The 21,242-nt window shown below is 40.5% G+C and overlaps 1 protein-coding gene and 2 pseudogenes across 3 annotated transcripts in view; 2 read left to right on the top strand and 1 right to left on the bottom strand.

The window, feature by feature from the left end:
* The window catches only part of IPIP (Inositol phosphatase interacting protein), a 245,389-nt gene that overhangs the window by 100,688 nt on the left and 123,459 nt on the right, over positions 1–21,242 (top strand). The gene's annotated exons all lie outside the window — the stretch shown is intronic.
* On the bottom strand, positions 1,520–12,089 carry LOC137239082 (uncharacterized; annotated as a pseudogene).
* Positions 12,555–13,898, top strand: LOC137239081 (uncharacterized; annotated as a pseudogene).

Here is a 21,242-nt window from a genome sequence, read left to right as displayed (position 1 = left end):
ATTTCTTCTATACTACTAATAAAATATTTGTTAGAATTGCTTGCTATTTCATAATCAGTCTTATATCATGTTTCCACCAAATGCAAACACCGTCTTTGCCTTCGAAGATAGTGTTTAAGGGCAAACACAAGTCTAAACACTTGTCAAATTCCATACAAAAATCGAAACCCAAACTCACTCCAAACCCATCTTTGAAAGAGTGTTTGTGTTGGGTTTGCATACTTTTTATTATTAACTGATGGCAATAATGTTCATTTATGTCAATTGTTTCTCTTTTGTTTGTGTCAATGTCAATATCAATGTCAATGTGTGTGACAATGTCAAAAGTGTTAAAAAATTAAAAAAGTTAAAAAGCTGTAAAGCCACAAATATGGCACAAATAATAAAAAAAACTAAAATACTATGGACGCCTGCGGCAGACGAGGCATTTATAGACCTGTGGGAGGAGAAGGCCAGCGAGTTGCGTGGGCCACGCAAAAACTCTCACATATATGGAGAAATGGCCCAGTCATTGGCAGGATTGTTTGGCGACATTCGTTCCATCGTACAGGTAAGAAATATGGGGTCGTAATATAGGACAGCAGCTGACTCGGTAATTCTATACGACAGCATGACACTGCTAATACGCGTCCAAAAATATCGAGAGAGGTGTCCAAAGACGCGTATTGACATCAGTATTAATAATCCGAAACCGGAAAAGAAAAACTTTATCCGCAAAACTGTCCGGAGATATTGGCGATTTTCATGTGGTTGTTGTAATGTTGTTGTACCCACAAAAAAAATTGTGAACATAAATGTTTTGCGCGGATATAGTTTTGGTCTCCAAATCGGTGTTGGACCCACCCAGGGTAATTTTTTATAAGCGCAGCCGAAGGCCGCCAATGCAGAAAGGTGTTCGGCGCAAAAATACTGTGGATCCCACCCCCGGTTTCGGAGGGACCCGTGGGTAATTTTTCGGTTTTTCGTTAATATCTTTTGAACGACTTAAAATTTTTATTTTCCGCATTCGGATTATTAATACTGATGTCAAGACGCGTCGTTTGACACCTCTATCGATATTTTTGGTAGCGTATTAGCAGTCGACCCCTCAACTAGACTATTATCTCTCTCTATTTTCATATCTCGAACTTTTTTCGAGATAGAGGGCGGAAATCGAAAAGTTTGAAAAATGACGGTGATAGCTACTTTAAGCTGTTATTACTTCGGAATGGCTCCACCAATTTCAAAGATCTTGGTACCGTTCGAAAGGTATTTAAATTTGTTAGTTTATAGTTTTATTTTTGAAAAAAGATAGGTTTCAGTGTAATCAACAACTTCGGCATGTATGTTTTTGAAATACCTTTCCAAGGATAAGGGTAACACTAAGCTTTTTTTCATATCGATGGTTGAGTGCACACTTATTAGAAGTAACAAATTTGAAAATGTTCAGGAGTTCTGATTTTGTATTTTGAAACAATTGCGATGTATATATAAAACACATATTTTCACTTATATATATATAAATTAATACAATTTTTTTCTAATTAATAGCCAGACCCGAGTCGGTTACATCGGCATCCACAGCCGGTACGTCCACTTCGTCTCCCGAATCATCGTCTCCAGCTCTCAGCGAAGCCTCCACACCTGTAATGAAGAAAAATCAAAAAATTAGCGAGTTGAACGAAACTATCAAAACAGCTATGGCAGAAAACAATAAATTGACTGCTGATCTAATTGAAATTGAGAAAAAGAAGGTGGCTGCAGTCGAGATGCTGTCGCAAAGCGTTGTTAGCTTCTTGGAGCGGAACTAATTTAAAAACTGTTCACTTAAATACAGTGTTCGGAAAAAGAAATTCAATGCAAATATATAACTGGCTATATTTAAATATAAAACAGCCATTGGCAGGTAAATTATTTTTAAAACATTTACTAACTTAAAACAGTTATATTCAAGCACAACAAAAAAAAACACATTTTGCCTAGTATGGAAGAGTGCCAAACTAGAGCAACAAACCCAACGAACCTTCCTATTTGAGAAGGGGAATACATCTTGAAGCCCAAGGTTGATTGGTTTTGAGTAGCGATCTCAGCTGTCAGTCCGCATTGATGTTTCATAACTGGCTATAATTGTTTGTTGCATGGGAATCTTTAATTTGCTCAATAAAAAGCATTGAGTCCCCTGTTGTTGTTGTTGTTGTAGCAATGCTCGCCCCACCTAATAGCCGCGACCGATCACAAATTGTCATCAATATCCTCTAACGGGAGTCCAAGGAAACTTGCCGTTTCAACAGGGGTGGACCATAAGGAAAGGGGTGTTAGAGGCGTTGGTTCCACATTACAATTGAAGAGATGGTTGGTGTCATGTGGGGACACATTGCAAGCGGGGCATACATTTTGTATGTCGGGGTTGATTCTGGATAGGTAAGAGTGTAACCTGTTACAGTATCCAGAACGAAGTTGAGCAAGAGTGACACGCGTTTCCCTGGGGAGTATGCGTTCCTCTTCCGCAAGTCTTGGATAATTTTCGTTAAGTACTGGATTCACCGGGCAATTCCCGGCATAAAGGTCCGACGCCTGTTTATGGAGTTCACCAAGGACCTGCTTGTGTTTTTTCACTTCATACGGCTGGGTTCTCAGGTGGCGTATTTCCTCAAAATGCTTACGGATATGACTCCTTAAGCCCCTAGGCGGTGCTGGTTCATCAATCAAATGTCTGTTGGGATGCCCAGGTTTCTGGGTATTCAACAGGAACTGTTTGGTCAGCATCTAATTTCTCTCCCTGATGGGGAGTATTCTCGCCTCATTATGCAGATGGTGTTCTGGGGACATAAGAAGACAGCCCGTGGCGATTCTGAGAGCAGTATTTTGGCAGGCCTGTAGTTTCTTCCAGTGGGTGATTTTTAGGCTTGGCGACCATATGGGTGACGCGTAGCACGTAATCGGCTGGCTAATTGCTTTGTATGTAGTCATGAGCGTTTCTTTATCTTTTCCCCAAGTACTGCCAGCGAGGGATTTGAGGATTTTGTTACGGCTCTGAATTCTCGGAACAATTGCGGCTGCGTGCTCACCAAAATGTAGATCCTGATCAAACGTCACACCCAAGATTTTGGGGTGTCGGACAGTCGGTAGCGTAGTGCCATCGACGTGGATGTTCAAAATGGTCGACATTTGGGGCGTCCATGTTGTAAATAAGGTCGCGGAAGATTTAGTCGGTGATAATGCCAGGTTTCGCGAGGCGAAAAAACTGGAGAGATCAGGGAGGTAGCCGTTTATTTTATTGCATAGCGCATCGATCTTTGGGCCTGGGTCTGTGGCCATTATTGTGCAGTCATCGGCGTAGGAACCGATTGTGACTCCTTCCGGTGGTGAAGGTAGCTTAGATATGTAGAAATTAAACAAAAGTGGGGATAGGACACCACCCTGTGGCACCCCCTGTTTAATTCTCCTTGGTTTTGATGTTTCGTTTCTAAATTGCACCGATGCCTGCCGACCACCCAGATAATTTGCGGTCCACCTTTTAAGACATGGGGGAAGGGTAGACCCTTCCAGGTCCTGCAGTAACGAGCCATGGTTGACCGTATCAAAAGCTTTTGATAGGTCTAGCGCTACGAGTACTGTTCTATGGTGGTGGTTTTCATTTAACCCGCAATTTATCTGGGTGCTAATGGTATTTAGCGCGGTGGTGGTGCTATGGAGTTTTCTGAAGCCATGCTGATGACAGGCTAGCTGCAAATTTGCTTTGAAGTAGGGGAGCAAAATGGGGAGCGTCTTGGCTACTGGCGAAAGGAGACATATCGGGCGATATGACTCTCCTATGTTAGCTGATTTCCCAGGCTTAAGTAGCGGGACCACCTTGGCCATTTTCCGTTTTTCGGGAATGACAAAGATGGAAAGAGACAGGTTGAAGACATGTGCTAAATATTTGAAACCCTCTTTCCCTAGGCTTTTAAGCATCGGCATGGCTATGCCGTCTGGGCCCACTGCTTTGGATGGTTTAGCACGACCAATGGCGTCCTCAACCTCTTTAGCGGTGATGGTGATTGATGACGCGCTGAATTTGTGTTTATGTGCGCGTCCATTGGCTCTCCGTCTATCTTTGTCGACCGTAGGATGCATTATATATTGTCGGCAGAAAGCGCTCGCGCATTTTTTCGCGTCCGACAGCACTTTGTCGCCAAAGGCGATGGAAAATTTGTCTTTGTGCTTAATCGGATTCGATAGGGACTTTAGGGTGGACCAAAGTTTACCCACACCGGTAGAGAGGTTACAACCTCTTAGGTGCTCCTCCCATTTCGCCCGCTTGTGTTCATCTACAAGCAATCTGATGCGTTGGTTTATATCCCTTATTTGGGGGTCGCCTGGGTCAAGCTGTCTTATAAGGTCACGTTCTCTCGCTAAGTTTGTGGCCTCCGCCGGGAAGTGGGCCGGATTTCGGGGATTCTCCCGGCGGGAATGAAATGTGCCGAGGCGGATTTAATGACCTTACGGAAGGCACGCTCCCCTTGGCGGGCATCAGTCGGGATAGGGAGGGCAGCTAGGCGGCTGTCTGTAAAGGATTTATATTCTTCCCACTTTCCTTTTTTGAAGTTTATGAAAGTACATTTTTCAGTGACGATGAAGTCGGCGTTACGCTCAAGCGAAATAAGTATGGGCAAGTGGTCGGATGCCAATGTTACCATCGGCTGGCGAGCTGTGACAGCTTCCTACCATACGTGTGGGGGCGTCTCCGTTTATTGTGCAGAACGTCGTTTCTTCTATTTGATCCGCCAACATCTCACCCCTACTGTCCGCCCGCAAGTTTGAATGCCATAGATCATGATGGGCATTGAAATCGCCTAAGATAATGCGATTGTTGCCAGTGAGTAAGGCCCTGATATTAGGGCGGTATCCACTGGGGCAACAGGTGGCAGGAGGGATGTAGATGTTGATGATTTCTAGGTTTGCATCGCCTGACCGGACAGATAGGCCTTGACGTTCTAAGACATTGTCCCTGCGGTCGATGCCAGGATCAAATATACAATATTGCACAGAGTGGTGTATGATAAACGCTAGACCGCCTCCATTTCCGCTCTCGCGGTCTTTCCTGTGGACGTTATACCCAGAGCAGGTCTGCAATGCAGATCTTGCTGTGAGTTTAGTCTCTTGAATCGCAGCAATGCGGATGTTGTGCCGCTTCATGAAATCGACTATCTCCGTAATCCTCCCAGTTAGTCCATTACAGTTTAACTGCAGAATTCTGAAGTGCATAAGGGGAGACGTCGCCACTCTGGGGGTAAGTGACGGGTGACTACGCCTGGGTTGGGGAAGGCCAGGACGCAATTGCTGTTGTGGCCCTAGGACTGGGCGTCCTTGGGCAAGCATTGGGGTACCCGGATGATTTGGGTTTGCGACCTGGCAACATGGCGTGATGAAACCCATCGGGGGGTTGCCGTCGCGGAGACCAGAACATCTAGGGAAGTGGCACCACCCAAGGCAGGAGCTGCATTGGGCGGATGTCGCAAACATATATATTCTGTGCTGGCAAACGGTGCAAACGGAGGTAGGGACTAAGAGTCTGTTTCCCTGACCTACACGATTGCTGCCGGAAAAGAGGGGGGGGGGGGGGGGGGGGGAGAAGACGGGGGCAGGGGCTGTTGCTCAGCAGTGCTTCCGACTCTACTACGAAGATTGTAGTTATGAGTGGTAGCAGCTGTTTGAATTGTTGGCGCCGTGGGGCGCGAGCAGCAGCGGGTACTTGTTGTGGCTTGCAGAGCAGCGGGGCTGCTGGAAGGTAGTGGGGGGCGCTTAGACGTAGAATACGGGACGCCCTTGGGCGTGAGCAGCAAGGAGCCACAAAAGATTTATAAAAGTTACGTGGACGTCGGGTTTTGGGATCAAGCCCAGAACAACCTGTCCGATGCAACCATCCCTTGCACGAGACACACTGAACAGAGTATGACCGCCTAAAAAGATTCTTTTCCGGCAGATGCAGCAAAACCATTTCTCAGGACCGGGGTCAGGAGACGGACCCGGATTGGATTCGATGCCTTCCCGGAGTAAGAGAATATGGAGCAGTCCTGCTGCAAGGAGCTGCTGGGAGGATGACAATTTGTGGGAGGGACGAAACAAATTAGATGGGGTCACACTGAAATGACAGTCCTTGGTCGGTTAAAGATTCCCATGCAACAAACAATTATAGCCAGTGATGAAACATCAATGGGGACTGACAGCTGAGATCGCTACTCAAAACCAATCAACCTTGGGCTTCAAGATGTATTCCCCTTCTCAAATAGGAAGGCTCGTTGGGTTTGTTGCTCTAGTTTGGCACTCTTCCATACTAGGCAAAATGTGTTTTTTTTTTTGTTGTGCTTGAATATAACTGTTTTAAGTTAGTAAATGTTTTAAAAATAATTTACCTGCCAATGGCTGTTTTATATTTAAAAACAATCGTTTATGCCAATTGATTACACTGGACCACGAATTTCAACTTTTTTTCTTTACCAGAAACGCCGTTATGAAATTCGTATGTAAAATCACCCCCTGATTTCGAAAATTGAGTTCATTTTTGATTCTATGGTACCGTTTTTGAGATATTTGCAATTTACCGTTATTCGAAAAAACCAAAAAGATGGCTCCCTTTAATTACGTATATCTCACGAACGGGTCAAGCAATTGCAAATACAGAAGAGGAAAGACGATAAAATTTGCTATAAATGCATCATACATTGTTTTTTGCTCAACCATATAGTTTTCGAGATATTAGCTCATCATTTCAGATTTTTGTTTTTTTTTATGAAAAAAATATAAAAAAAATTACTTTTTGCGAGGGCAGCATTCCAAAACCACAACTTTTTTTCCAAATATTTTTTATTTACGTAAAGCTCTGTTTAATTAGAAAAAAGATAAGCTATCATCGAAGAAAATCGATGGAAAACTACGTAAGTTATAAGCGATCAAATAAAAATACCCAGGTTGCGCAACTTCAATGTATGTATACATACATATATTAAAGGTATAAAGTGCAAATGGGATATTATCCGGATAAACGAATAACACCATAACAATGATAATACTTTTTCTTTAAATAAATCAAATAGTACTTTTAATACTCGAATTGTTTTATAGTAGGTAAAGTGGTTGCATCGAAAGGAAGAGTGGTTGGGTTCGAAAGCTGCTGTAGGCATGTAGTTATAAACATGTATTTCCGTCACTTATGGGTAAGTATGCAGGTAGATTTTCAAAATTATAAGACACAGAAAATTTTTAAAGCCTACATCTAAAGCAGGTAGTATTTTCTTTTCCCGGCTTCGTATAAAAAGGAACCTTTCTGTCTAGGTAAGATTTGATTTTTTAATTTTATTCTTGTTCCGAGTATAAATATGAGTTAATTCGCCTTGAAACTTCATAACATCTGCAAGGCTCGCCGGAGATAGTTCAGTTCATAAGTCAAATTTCAAAACCGTGATTTAGTAAAAAAAATAAAATGAGTAAAAGGACGCGAGAATTTGAGTGTAATAGCGATCCAGATATGTTGTATAAGGCGACGACGAGTGTTCTCATATCATATCAAAACTTTATACTCCAAGTATTTTAGCATTGAGCCTAAAAATGCTGAAAAACCATGGACACCGAACACTTTGTGTACATCGTGTCGAGTACAATTGATTCAGTCGGAATCCGGACAACAAATAAAATTTGATACACCAATGATATGGAGAGAAATTACTTGCTATTCAATAGAGTGTTATATTTGTCAAACAAAAGTCCTTGGCGTTGGAAGATCAAGAAGAGTAACCTATGCCAGCGTACCTACAGTGACATTACCAGTACTACATTCAACGGCAGTTGCGGATCCAGTTCCATTGTTAACCGTAACATCTGAGTGCGGGGAATCAAGTTGTACTGAATTTCGCATGGGAAAGGAGAGAAACGTTCTATCACAAGCACAACTTAATGATTGGATAAGAGATTTGGAACTATCCAAGGAAAAGGCCGAGATCCACACTTCTCGTATGCAACAATTTAAATTTGTATCATCCGATGTTAAGGTGATATATTGTAGAACTCGTCACGAACCATTTTCCAAACACTATACCAAGAAAGACAGTATATGCTACTGCAGCGACATTCCTGGTTTATTCAAAGAGTTTGGTCAAACATATGATTCAAAAGAGTGGCGATTGTTCATAGACAGCAATAAACTGAGTTTTAAGGCTGTATTATTGCATATTGGTAACAAAAAGACTTCTATCCCGCTAGCACATGCAGTAAATACAAAGGAAACCTACGAGGAAATTCAAAAACTACTCAAATTTATCAAATATGAAGAGCATGATTGGAAAATATGTTCTGATCTCAAAGTCGTTGCAATGCTATGCGGTCTACAAAGTGGCTACACCAAGCACTGCTGCTTCCTCTGCAAGTGGGATAGCCGAGCTCGTAAGGACCACTACGTCAGAAAGGATTCGCCAGAAAGAGTTGAGTTTACCGTTGGTGTGGATAACATCAAATACACCCCTCTTGTCAAGAAAGAGAAAATCATACTTCCACCCTTACACATCAAGCTCGGTCTCATTAAAAACTTTGTTAAGGCTTTGGACAAAGAAGGCGAAGCATTCGACTATTTGAAAACAATTTTTCCAGATATTTCTCAAGCCAAGATAAAGGAAGGTATTTTTGTCGGACCACAAATAAAAAAGTTGATCAACAATAATCAATTCAAAGGACTACTCTCATCAGTTGAGGCACCAGCGTGGGAATCCTTTGAAAACGTCGTTGCTTCTTTTCTCGGTAGACACAAAAGCCCTAACTACGAGCAGATAGTGAACGACTTAATCAATAATTATGCGAAAATGGGTAAATATTAAAGGCTTACTAAAATTAATTTCCCAAAATTCTATAACTTGTTTACCTAATTAATATTTTCTTTCCAGGCGTAAATATGTCGTTAAAAATTCACTTTCTGCACTCACATTTGAGCTTTTTTCCGGCAATTCTTGGCGACGAAAGTGACGAACATGGCGAAAGGTTTCATCAGCAAATGAAATTAATTGAAAATCGATATCAAGGATTCTGGGACGTCGCAATGATGGGTGATTACTGCTGGTTTCTCATAAGAGAAACCGATCCTAAACTGAATAAGCGTCAAAGTCGAACACATAATTATTTCGACTACATAGTAAAATAAAATTAAGATAAAGATTGTTAGAATATAGTACAAATATAAATAAATTAATAAAAAAAAAATTTAAAAATATGGGTAATTTCATTCATAAATTGAACTTTTAACTAAATAGAAACAGAGCATAGCTAGATATTTCACTCTTCTTTATACCATACATACGTTTTGAGGTATACGTTGAAATTGCGCAACCTGGGTATTTTTATTTGGTCGCTTATAACTTACGTATCGATTTTCTTCGATGATAGCTTAACTTTTTTCTAATTAAACAGAGCTTTACGTAAATAAAAAATATTTGGAAAAAAAGTTGTGGTTTTGGAATGCTCCCCTCGCAAAAAGTAATTTTTTTCATATTTTTTCATAAAAAAAAAACAAAAATCTGAAATGATGAGCTAATATCTCGAAAACTATATGGTTGAGCAAAAAACAATGTATGATGCATTTATAGCAAATTTTATCGTCTTTCCGATTCTGTAAACTTATTTGCAATTGCTTGACCTGTTCGTGAGATATACGTAATTAAAAGGAGCCATCGTTTTGGTTTTTTCGAATAACGGTAAATTGCAAATATCTCAAAAACGGTACCATAGAATCAAAAATTTTCGAAATCAGGGGGTGGTTTTACATACGAATTTCATAACGGCGTCTCTGGTAAATTTTGGCCGTCGACCAGTGTTATCATAAAAAATATAGTCGGTTACATATTTGCATTGAATGTGTTGCTTTTATTTTGAACAACACTATGTATTGCCTTAAAATGTATATGAATTGTTGCTTTTGTTTTGAACAACACTATATATAGAATTAAAATGTGTATGAATTTTGGCGCCTTCAGACTTATGTACAAATGTATTAAATATACCAAAATGTAGAAAAACCTAAAAATGTCGACACCAAACTGGTTTAAAGAGTTCATGCGAACAGATAGTTTAAATCAGCCGAAATTTTTTTGGGAATGTCCAGTTCCAGTCCAGATATATGTAAACATATCTTTGTATATACTTTATTTTGACGATTTTTGTAGTTAGTTTGTTTAAACTTAACCTGGCGTTAGTGACCGAGCAAGCAACCGGCGTTGAAGGTTACGTCGCTCGTCACAACGGTGCGTCCCACATCCATAGGTAAGCCCAGAATGTGTATGTGTGTATGCATATAGCCTATGGCGCATTCATACATATTCTATGCTAGCTTACTTGAGAATATTTCTTGCTAATATGTGGCGAGCTAAATAGGGGTGAAATGACACCCAAAACGATTCCTACAGATCAAGTGCCACCACGAACGGCGTAATGAGAGCGATTTGGGTTCAGCCACAGGTCATTATTGTTGTAAGGGAGTAGGAGTAGGGTGAGTCGATGTTTTTCACCTGCCTGTTGGCTCATAGTCTAGATCTGTCTACCTAAGGACATATACATTTTTGAGCAAAACAGCGACCGAAACAACATTAACGCCAAAGCCCAGAGAAAGCTATCGAGTTGCTTTCAGGGTTTACACAAGAGTGTCACAGCTGACCTCAACTTGCCCACATCATCAGCACAGAAATGGTTCTCTAATGAGGTGATTGATTTAACGACCTCTCTAAATAAATTAATGATACCAACCCTTATAATTGTAGTAGTCGTTTCAGCAAAGACACACACGCAAGTGGATAAATTGTACAAGCAAACTTACCGAAATATTCCATTAATCCGTTCCTTATAACCTCCCCTTCTGATCTGTCATTTAAATTATTGTGACTTTGAGGGCTGCACCTGGCATCTCGCTGCATATCCACAAGCCAATTTTCTAGGACAGGGTCCTTCTCGTCGATGAAAAAATTGTGTAAAGCGCATGCTGCAGAAATTACGACATTTGCATTTTTTATATGATTATCAATACCTTTTCCCATTCTCCTCAACCTAAAATATAAAGAAATTTGTATTAGGACTGAAAGCGATTTCCGTTTTTATTATGTACATATATTCACCTGGCTTTGTAATGGCCGAAAGCATTTTCAACGACTCGTCGACACTTGGATAACCTATAATTAAACAATTTCTGTCCAACCGAGTTTTCGATGTTGTACGGGTATGGCTTCATGACATATTGCGAGAGTCGGAACGCGGAGTCGCTTGTAATATGCACTGGTATTTTTGTGCGCCCATGATACCAGCTCATTTCGTCGAGAAGTGCACATTCCTGCAGCTCCCGCTTGAGAGACGACAGCTCAAATATACTTGAGTCATTACATTTTCCCGGGCTACCACAGTGGAGGTACATGAATCGGTATTTTGCGTCCACCAAAGCCAAAAGCACTAAGGAATACCAACCCTTATAATTGTAGTAGTCGACAGCTTCTTCTATTTTAGGGTGTATCTCTATGTGACACCCATCTGTATTAGATAACGAATTGTGGTTTAAACTGTTTTCCGTGTTGTTATTAATTTGCTTACCTATGGCTCCAATACATTGTGGATAACCCATTGCATTGAAGTCTGCTACTCCTTGCTCTATACCAGTCCTTGTGAGGGGGAAGCTTTTGAAATATTCCGGCGCCATACACGCCCAGACTTCATTGCAAAACTCAATTAAAATTTTGCAAACAGTAGCTTTGTCTACTTCAAACAAATTTGCAATCGATCTATATTCACTGGAAGATCCCAGTGCATATAAAGCAATTGCAACACGCTTCTCTAAAGGAATCGCATTCCTATAATTTGTGTCCTTCTTCTTCCTTTTTTAGAGGCGAATGCACAACTTGTCGAAACTGGATCGTGTCATTCTAAAGTTTTCCTTAAAAAACTTTGGGCCGTTCTTCTGGCAGTCCACCTCCCAAAAGGTACTTGAATGTTCCTGAAATTTATTTATTAAACCTAAAAATTGTATGTTGAAGTTGCTAACATACCAAACTCCACACACTTTGCGAGCGTATTATAATTTCGTTGAAACATGCAGCTATAGTCAATAGCATTTTGTTATAAAGAACTTTTCGTTGTCACTTCGCTGTCTATTATTTTAAAAAATAATGACACAATCATCATAATAAATTGAATTTTATGAACCATTTTTAATTTTATTGTAATTAATATAATTTTTTCAACTTCAAACTTCACAACAAAATAAACAATCAAGCGAATGACAGTTTGAACACAATTTACATATTATATGCTGTTTCCACCAAACCCAAACACCGTGTTTGCCAGTTTTGGGTTTGAAATAGTTGTCAACTGTTTCCACTGCGTGTTTGAGGTAAATTGTGTTCAAACTGTCATTCGCTTGATTTTTTATTTTGTTGTGAAGTTTGAAGTTGAAAAAATTATATTAATTACAATAAAATTAAAAATGGTTCATAAAATTCAATTTATTATGATGATTGTGTCATTATTTTTTAAAATAATAGACAGCGAAGTGACAACGAAAAGTTCTTTATAACAAAATGCTATTGACTATAGCTGCATGTTTCAACGAAATTATAATACGCTCGCAAAGTGTATGGAGTTTGGTATGTTAGCAACTTCAACATACAATTTTTAGGTTTAATAAATAAATTTCAGGAACATTCAAGTACCTTTTGGGAGGTGGACTGCCAGAAGAACGGCCCAAAGTTTTTTAAGGAAAACTTTAGAATGACACGATCCAGCTTCGACAAGTTGTGCATTCGCCTCTAAAAAAGGAAGAAGAAGGACACAAGTTATAGGAATGCGATTCCTTTAGAGAAGCGTGTTGCAATTGCTTTATATGCACTGGGATCTTCCAGTGAATATAGATCGATTGCAAATTTGTTTGAAGTAGACAAAGCTACTGTTTGCAAAATTTTAATTGAGTTTTGCAATGAAGTCTGGGCGTGTATGGCGCCGGAATATTTCAAAAGCTTCCCCCTCACAAGGACTGGGATAGAGCAAGGAGTAGCAGACTTCAATGCAATGGGTTATCCACAATGTATTGGAGCCATAGGTAAGCAAATTAATAACACGGAAAACAGTTTAAACCACAATTCGTTATCTAATACAGATGGGTGTCACATAGAGATACACCCTAAAATAGAAGAAGCTGTCGACTACTACAATTATAAGGGTTGGTATTCCTTAGTGGTTTTGGCTTTGGTGGACGCAAAATACCGATTCATGTACCTCCACTGTGGTAGCCCGGGAAAATGTAATGACTCAAGTATATTTGAGCTGTCGTCTCTCAAGCGGGAGCTGCAGGAATGTGCACTTCTCGACGAAATGAGCTGGTATCATGGGCGCACAAAAATACCAGTGCATATTACAAGCGACTCCGCGTTCCGACTCTCGCAATATGTCATGAAGCCATACCCGTACAACATCGAAAACTCGGTTGGACAGAAATTGTTTAATTATAGGTTATCCAAGTGTCGACGAGTCGTTGAAAATGCTTTCGGCCATTACAAAGCCAGGTGAATATATGTACATAATAAAAACGGAAATCGCTTTCAGTCCTAATACAAATTTCTTTATATTTTAGGTTGAGGAGAATGGGAAAAGGTATTGATAATCATATAAAAAATGCAAATGTCGTAATTTCTGCAGCATGCGCTTTACACAATTTTTTCATCGACGAGAAGGACCCTGTCCTAGAAAATTGGCTTGTGGATATGCAGCGAGATGCCAGGTGCAGCCCTCAAAGTCACAATAATTTAAATGAGAGATCAGAAGGGGAGGTTATAAGGAACGGATTAATGGAATATTTCGGTAAGTTTGCTTGTACAATTTATCCACTTGCGTGTGTGTCTTTGCTGAAACGACTACTACAATTATAAGGGTTGGTATCATTAATTTATTTAGAGAGGTCGTTAAATCAATCACCTCATTAGAGAACCATTTCTGTGCTGATGATGTGGGCAAGTTGAGGTCAGCTGTGACACTCTTGTGTAAACCCTGAAAGCAACTCGACAGCTTTCTCTGGGCTTTGGCGTTAATGTTGTTTCGGTCGCTGTTTTGCTCAAAAATGTATATGTCCTTAGGTAGACAGATCTAGACTATGAGCCAACAGGCAGGTGAAAAACATCGACTCACCCTACTCCTACTCCCTTACAACAATAATGACCTGTGGCTGAACCCAAATCGCTCTCATTACGCCGTTCGTGGTGGCACTTGATCTGTAGGAATCGTTTTGGGTGTCATTTCACCCCTATTTAGCTCGCCACATATTAGCAAGAAATATTCTCAAGTAAGCTAGCATAGAATATGTATGAATGCGCCATAGGCTATATGCATACACACATACACATTCTGGGCTTACCTATGGATGTGGGACGCACCGTTGTGACGAGCGACGTAACCTTCAACGCCGGTTGCTTGCTCGGTCACTAACGCCAGGTTAAGTTTAAACAAACTAACTACAAAAATCGTCAAAATAAAGTATATACAAAGATATGTTTACATATATCTGGACTGGAACTGGACATTCCCAAAAAAATTTCGGCTGATTTAAACTATCTGTTCGCATGAACTCTTTAAACCAGTTTGGTGTCGACATTTTTAGGTTTTTCTACATTTTGGTATATTTAATACATTTGTACATAAGTCTGAAGGCGCCAAAATTCATACACATTTTAATTCTATATATAGTGTTGTTCAAAACAAAAGCAACAATTCATATACATTTTAAGGCAATACATAGTGTTGTTCAAAATAAAAGCAACACATTCAATGCAAATATGTAACCGACTATATTTTTTATGATAACACTGGTCGACGGCCAAATTTACCAGAGACGCCGTTATGAAATTCGTATGTAAAACCACCCCCTGATTTCGAAAATCGAGTTCATTTTTGATTCTATGGTACCGTTTTTGAGATATTTGCAATTTACCGTTATTCGAAAAAACCAAAACGATGGCTCCTTTTAATTACGTATATCTCACGAACAGGTCAAGCAATTGCAAATAAGTTTACAGAATCGGAAAGACGATAAAATTTGCTATAAATGCATCATACATTGTTTTTTGCTCAACCATATAGTTTTCGAGATATTAGCTCATCATTTCAGATTTTTGTTTTTTTTTTATGAAAAAATATGAAAAAAATTACTTTTTGCGAGGGCAGCATTCCAAAACCACAACTTTTTTTCCAAATATTTTTTATTTACGTAAAGCTCTGTTTAATTAGAAAAAAGTTAAGCTATCATCGAAGAAAATCGATACGTAAGTTATAAGCGACCAAATAAAAATACCCAGGTTGCGCAATTTCAACGTATACCTCAAAACGTATGTATGGTATAAAGAAGAGTGAAATATCTAGCTATGCTCTGTTTCTATTTAGTTAAAAGTTCAATTTATGAATGAAATTACTCATATTTTTAAATTTTTTTTTTATTAATTTATTTATATTTGTACTATATTCTAACAATCTTTATCTTAATTTTATTTTACTATGTAGTCGAAATAATTATGTGTTCGACTTTGACGCTTATTCAGTTTAGGATCGGTTTCTCTTATGAGAAACCAGCAGTAATCACCCATCATTGCGACGTCCCAGAATCCTTGATATCGATTTTCAATTAATTTCATTTGCTGATGAAACCTTTCGCCATGTTCGTCACTTTCGTCGCCAAGAATTGCCGGAAAAAAGCTCAAATGTGAGTGCAGAAAGTGAATTTTTAACGACATATTTACGCCTGGAAAGAAAATATTAATTAGGTAAACAAGTTATAGAATTTTGGGAAATTAATTTTAGTAAGCCTTTAATATTTACCCATTTTCGCATAATTATTGATTAAGTCGTTCACTATCTGCTCGTAGTTAGGGCTTTTGTGTCTACCGAGAAAAGAAGCAACGACGTTTTCAAAGGATTCCCACGCTGGTGCCTCAACTGATGAGAGTAGTCCTTTGAATTGATTATTGTTGATCAACTTTTTTATTTGTGGTCCGACAAAAATACCTTCCTTTATCTTGGCTTGAGAAATATCTGGAAAAATTGTTTTCAAATAGTCGAATGCTTCGCCTTCTTTGTCCAAAGCCTTAACAAAGTTTTTAATGAGACCGAGCTTGATGTGTAAGGGTGGAAGTATGATTTTCTCTTTCTTGACAAGAGGGGTGTATTTGATGTTATCCACACCAACGGTAAACTCAACTCTTTCCGGCGAATCCTTTCTGACGTAGTGGTCCTTACGAGCTCGGCTATCCCACTTGCAGAGGAAGCAGCAGTGCTTGGTGTAGCCACTTTGTAGACCGCATAGCATTGCAACGACTTTGAGATCAGAACATATTTTCCAATCATGCTCTTCATATTTGATAAATTTGAGTAGTTTTTGAATTTCCTCGTAGGTTTCCTTTGTATTTACTGCATGTGCTAGCGGGATAGAAGTCTTTTTGTTACCAATATGCAATAATACAGCCTTTAAACTCAGTTTATTGCTGTCTATGAACAATCGCCACTCTTTTGAATCATATGTTTGACCAAACTCTTTGAATAAACCAGGAATGTCGCTGCAGTAGCATATACTGTCTTTCTTGGTATAGTGTTTGGAAAATGGTTCGTGACGAGTTCTACAATATATCACCTTAACATCGGATGATACAAATTTAAATTGCTGCATACGAGAAGTGTGGATCTCGGCCTTTTCCTTGGATAGTTCCAAATCTCTTATCCAATCATTAAGTTGTGCTTGTGATAGAACGTTTCTCTCCTTTCCCATGCGAAATTCAGTACAACTTGATTCCCCGCACTCAGATGTTACGGTTAACAATGGAACTGGATCCGCAACTGCCGTTGAATGTAGTACTGGTAATGTCACTGTAGGTACGCTGGCATAGGTTACTCTTCTTGATCTTCCAACGCCAAGGACTTTTGTTTGACAAATATAACACTCTATTGAATAGCAAGTAATTTCTCTCCATATCATTGGTGTATCAAATTTTATTTGTTGTCCGGATTCCGACTGAATCAATTGTACTCGACACGATGTACACAAAGTGTTCGGTGTCCATGGTTTTTCAGCATTTTTAGGCTCAATGCTAAAATACTTGGAGTATAAAGTTTTGATATGATATGAGAACACTCGTCGTCGCCTTATACAACATATCTGGATCGCTATTACACTCAAATTCTCGCGTCCTTTTACTCATTTTATTTTTTTTACTAAATCACGGTTTTGAAATTTGACTTATGAACTGAACTATCTCCGGCGAGCCTTGCAGATGTTATGAAGTTTCAAGGCGAATTAACTCATATTTATACTCGGAACAAGAATAAAATTAAAAAATCAAATCTTACCTAGACAGAAAGGTTCCTTTTTATACGAAGCCGGGAAAAGAAAATACTACCTGCTTTAGATGTAGGCTTTAAAAATTTTCTGTGTCTTATAATTTTGAAAATCTACCTGCATACTTACCCATAAGTGACGGAAATACATGTTTATAACTACATGCCTACAGCAGCTTTCGAACCCAACCACTCTTCCTTTCGATGCAACCACTTTACCTACTATAAAACAATTCGAGTATTAAAAGTACTATTTGATTTATTTAAAGAAAAAGTATTATCATTGTTATGGTGTTATTCGTTTATCCGGATAATATCCCATTTGCACTTTATACCTTTAATATATGTATGTATACATACATTGAAGTTGCGCAACCTGGGTATTTTTATTTGATCGCTTATAACTTACGTAGTTTTCCATCGATTTTCTTCGATGATAGCTTATCTTTTTTCTAATTAAACAGAGCTTTACGTAAATAAAAAATATTTGGAAAAAAAGTTGTGGTTTTGGAATGCTGCCCTCGCAAAAAGAAATTTTTTTTTATATTTTTTTCATAAAAAAAAACAAAAATCTGAAATGATGAGCTAATATCTCGAAAACTATATGGTTGAGCAAAAAACAATGTATGATGCATTTATAGCAAATTTTATCGTCTTTCCTCTTCTGTAAACTTATTTGCAATTGCTTGACCCGTTCGTGAGATATACGTAATTAAAGGGAGCCATCTTTTTGGTTTTTTCGAATAACGGTAAATTGCAAATATCTCAAAAACGGTACTATAGAATCAAAAATGAACTCAATTTTCGAAATCAGGGGGTGATTTTACATACGAATTTCATAACGGCGTTTCTGGTAAAGAAAAAAAGTTGAAATTCGTGGTCCAGTGTAATCAATTGGCATAAACGATTGTTTTTAAATATAAAACAGCCATTGGCAGGTAAATTATTTTTAAAACATTTACTAACTTAAAACAGTTATATTCAAGCACAACAAAAAAAAAAACACATTTTGCCTAGTATGGAAGAGTGCCAAACTAGAGCAACAAACCCAACGAGCCTTCCTATTTGAGAAGGGGAATACATCTTGAAGCCCAAGGTTGATTGGTTTTGAGTAGCGATCTCAGCTGTCAGTCCCCATTGATGTTTCATCACTGGCTATAATTGTTTGTTGCATGGGAATCTTTAACCGACCAAGGACTGTCATTTCAGTGTGACCCCATCTAATTTGTTTCGTCCCTCCCACAAATTGTCAACCTCCCAGCAGCTCCTTGCAGCAGGACTGCTCCATATTCTCTTACTCCGGGAAGGCATCGAATCCAATCCGGGTCCGTCTCCTGACCCCGGTCCTGAGAAATGGTTTTGCTGCATCTGCCGGAAAAGAATCTTTTTAGGCGGTCATACTCTGTTCAGTGTGTCTCGTGCAAGGGATGGTTGCATCGGACAGGTTGTTCTGGGCTTGATCCCAAAACCCGACGTCCACGTAACTTTTATAAATCTTTTGTGGCTCCTTGCTGCTCACGCCCAAGGGCGTCCCGTATTCTACGTCTAAGCGCCCCCCACTACCTTCCAGCAGCCCCGCTGCTCTGCAAGCCACAACAAGTACCCGCTGCTGCTCGCGCCCCACGGCGCCAACAATTCAAACAGCTGCTACCACTCATAACTACAATCTTCGTAGTAGAGTCGGAAGCACTGCTGAGCAACAGCCCCTGCCCCCGTCTTCTCCCCCCCCCCCCTCTTTTCCGGCAGCAATCGTGTAGGTCAGGGAAACAGACTCTTAGTCCCTACCTCCGTTTGCACCGTTTGCCAGCACAGAATATATATGTTTGCGACATCCGCCCAATGCAGCTCCTGCCTTGGGTGGTGCCACTTCCCTAGATGTTTTGGTCTCCGCGGCGGCAACCCCCCGATGGGTTTCATCACGCCATGTTGCCAGGTCGCAAACCCAAATCATCCGGGTACCCCAATGCTTGCCCAAGGACGCCCAGTCCTAGGGCCACAACAGCAATTGCGTCCTGGCCTTCCCCAACCCAGGCGTAGTCACCCGTCACTTACCCCCAGAGTGGCGACGTCTCCCCTTATGCACTTCAGAATTCTGCAGTTAAACTGTAATGGACTAACTGGGAGGATTACGGAGATAGTCGATTTCATGAAGCGGCACAACATCCGCATTGCTGCGATTCAAGAGACTAAACTCACAGCAAGATCTGCATTGCAGACCTGCTCTGGGTATAACGTCCACAGGAAAGACCGCGAGAGCGGAAATGGAGGCGGTCTAGCGTTTATCATACACCACTCTGTGCAATATTGTATATTTGATCCTGGCATCGACCGCAGGGACAATGTCTTAGAACGTCAAGGCCTATCTGTCCGGTCAGGCGATGCAAACCTAGAAATCATCAACATCTACATCCCTCCTGCCACCTGTTGCCCCAGTGGATACCGCCCTAATATCAGGGCCTTACTCACTGGCAACAATCGCATTATCTTAGGCGATTTCAATGCCCATCATGATCTATGGCATTCAAACTTGCGGGCGGACAGTAGGGGTGAGATGTTGGCGGATCAAATAGAAGAAACGACGTTCTGCACAATAAACGGAGACGCCCCCACACGTATGGTAGGAAGCTGTCACAGCTCGCCAGCCGATGGTAACATTGGCATCCGACCACTTGCCCATACTTATTTCGCTTGAGCGTAACGCCGACTTCATCGTCACTGAAAAATGTACTTTCATAAACTTCAAAAAAGGAAAGTGGGAAGAATATAAATCCTTTACAGACAGCCGCCTAGCTGCCCTCCCTATCCCGACTGATGCCCGCCAAGGGGAGCGTGCCTTCCGTAAGGTCATTAAATCCGCCTCGGCACATTTCATTCCCGCCGGGAGAATTCCCGAAAAGCGGAGGCCGCAAACTTAGCGAGAGAACGTGACCTTATAAGACAGCTTGACCCAGGCGACCCCCAAATAAGGGATATAAACCAACGCATCAGATTGCTTGTAGATAAACACAAGCGGGCGAAATGGGAGGAGCACCTAAGAGGTTGTAACCTCTCTACCGGTGTGGGTAAACTTTGGTCCACCGTAAAGTCCCTATCGAATCCGACTAAGCACAAAGACAAAGTTTCCATCGCCTTTGGCGACAAAGTGCTGTCGGACGCGAAAAAATGCGCGAGCGCTTTCTGCCGACAATATATAATGCATCCTACGGTCGACAAAGATAGACGGAGAGCCAATAGACGCGCACATAAACACAAATTCAGCGCGTCACCAATCACCATCACCGCTAAAGAGGTTGAGGACGCCATTGGTCGTGCTAAACCATCCAAAGCAGTGGAACATCCAGCAGTGAACATCCACGTCGATGGCACTACGCTACCGACTGTCCGACACCCCAAAATCTTGGGTGTGACGTTTGATCAGGATCTACATTTTGGTGAGCACGCAGCCGCAATTGTTCCGAGAATTCAGAGCCGTAACAAAATCCTCAAATCCCTCGCTGGCAGTACTTGGGGAAAAGATAAAGAAACGCTCATGACTACATACAAAGCAATTAGCCAGCCGATTACGTGCTACGCGTCACCCATATGGTCGCCAAGCCTAAAAATCACCCACTGGAAGAAACTACAGGCCTGCCAAAATACTGCTCTCAGAATCGCCACAGGCTGTCTTCTTATGTCCCCAGAACACCATCTGCATAATGAGGCGAGAATACTCCCCATCAGGGAGAGAAATGAGATGCTGACCAAACAGTTCCTGTTGAATACCCAGAAACCTGGGCATCCCAACAGACATTTGATTGATGAACCAGCACCGCCTAGGGGCTTAAGGAGTCATCTCCGTAAGCATTTTGAGGAAATACGGCACCTGAGAACCCAGCCGTATGAAGTGAAAAAACACAAGC

This window comes from Eurosta solidaginis, chromosome 2, assembly GCF_040869045.1.
Source record: "Eurosta solidaginis isolate ZX-2024a chromosome 2, ASM4086904v1, whole genome shotgun sequence".
NCBI lineage: Eukaryota > Metazoa > Arthropoda > Insecta > Diptera > Tephritidae > Eurosta > Eurosta solidaginis.
The sequence above is the reverse complement of the archived record's forward strand: the minus strand, read 5'-3'. Positions and strand labels throughout refer to the sequence as shown.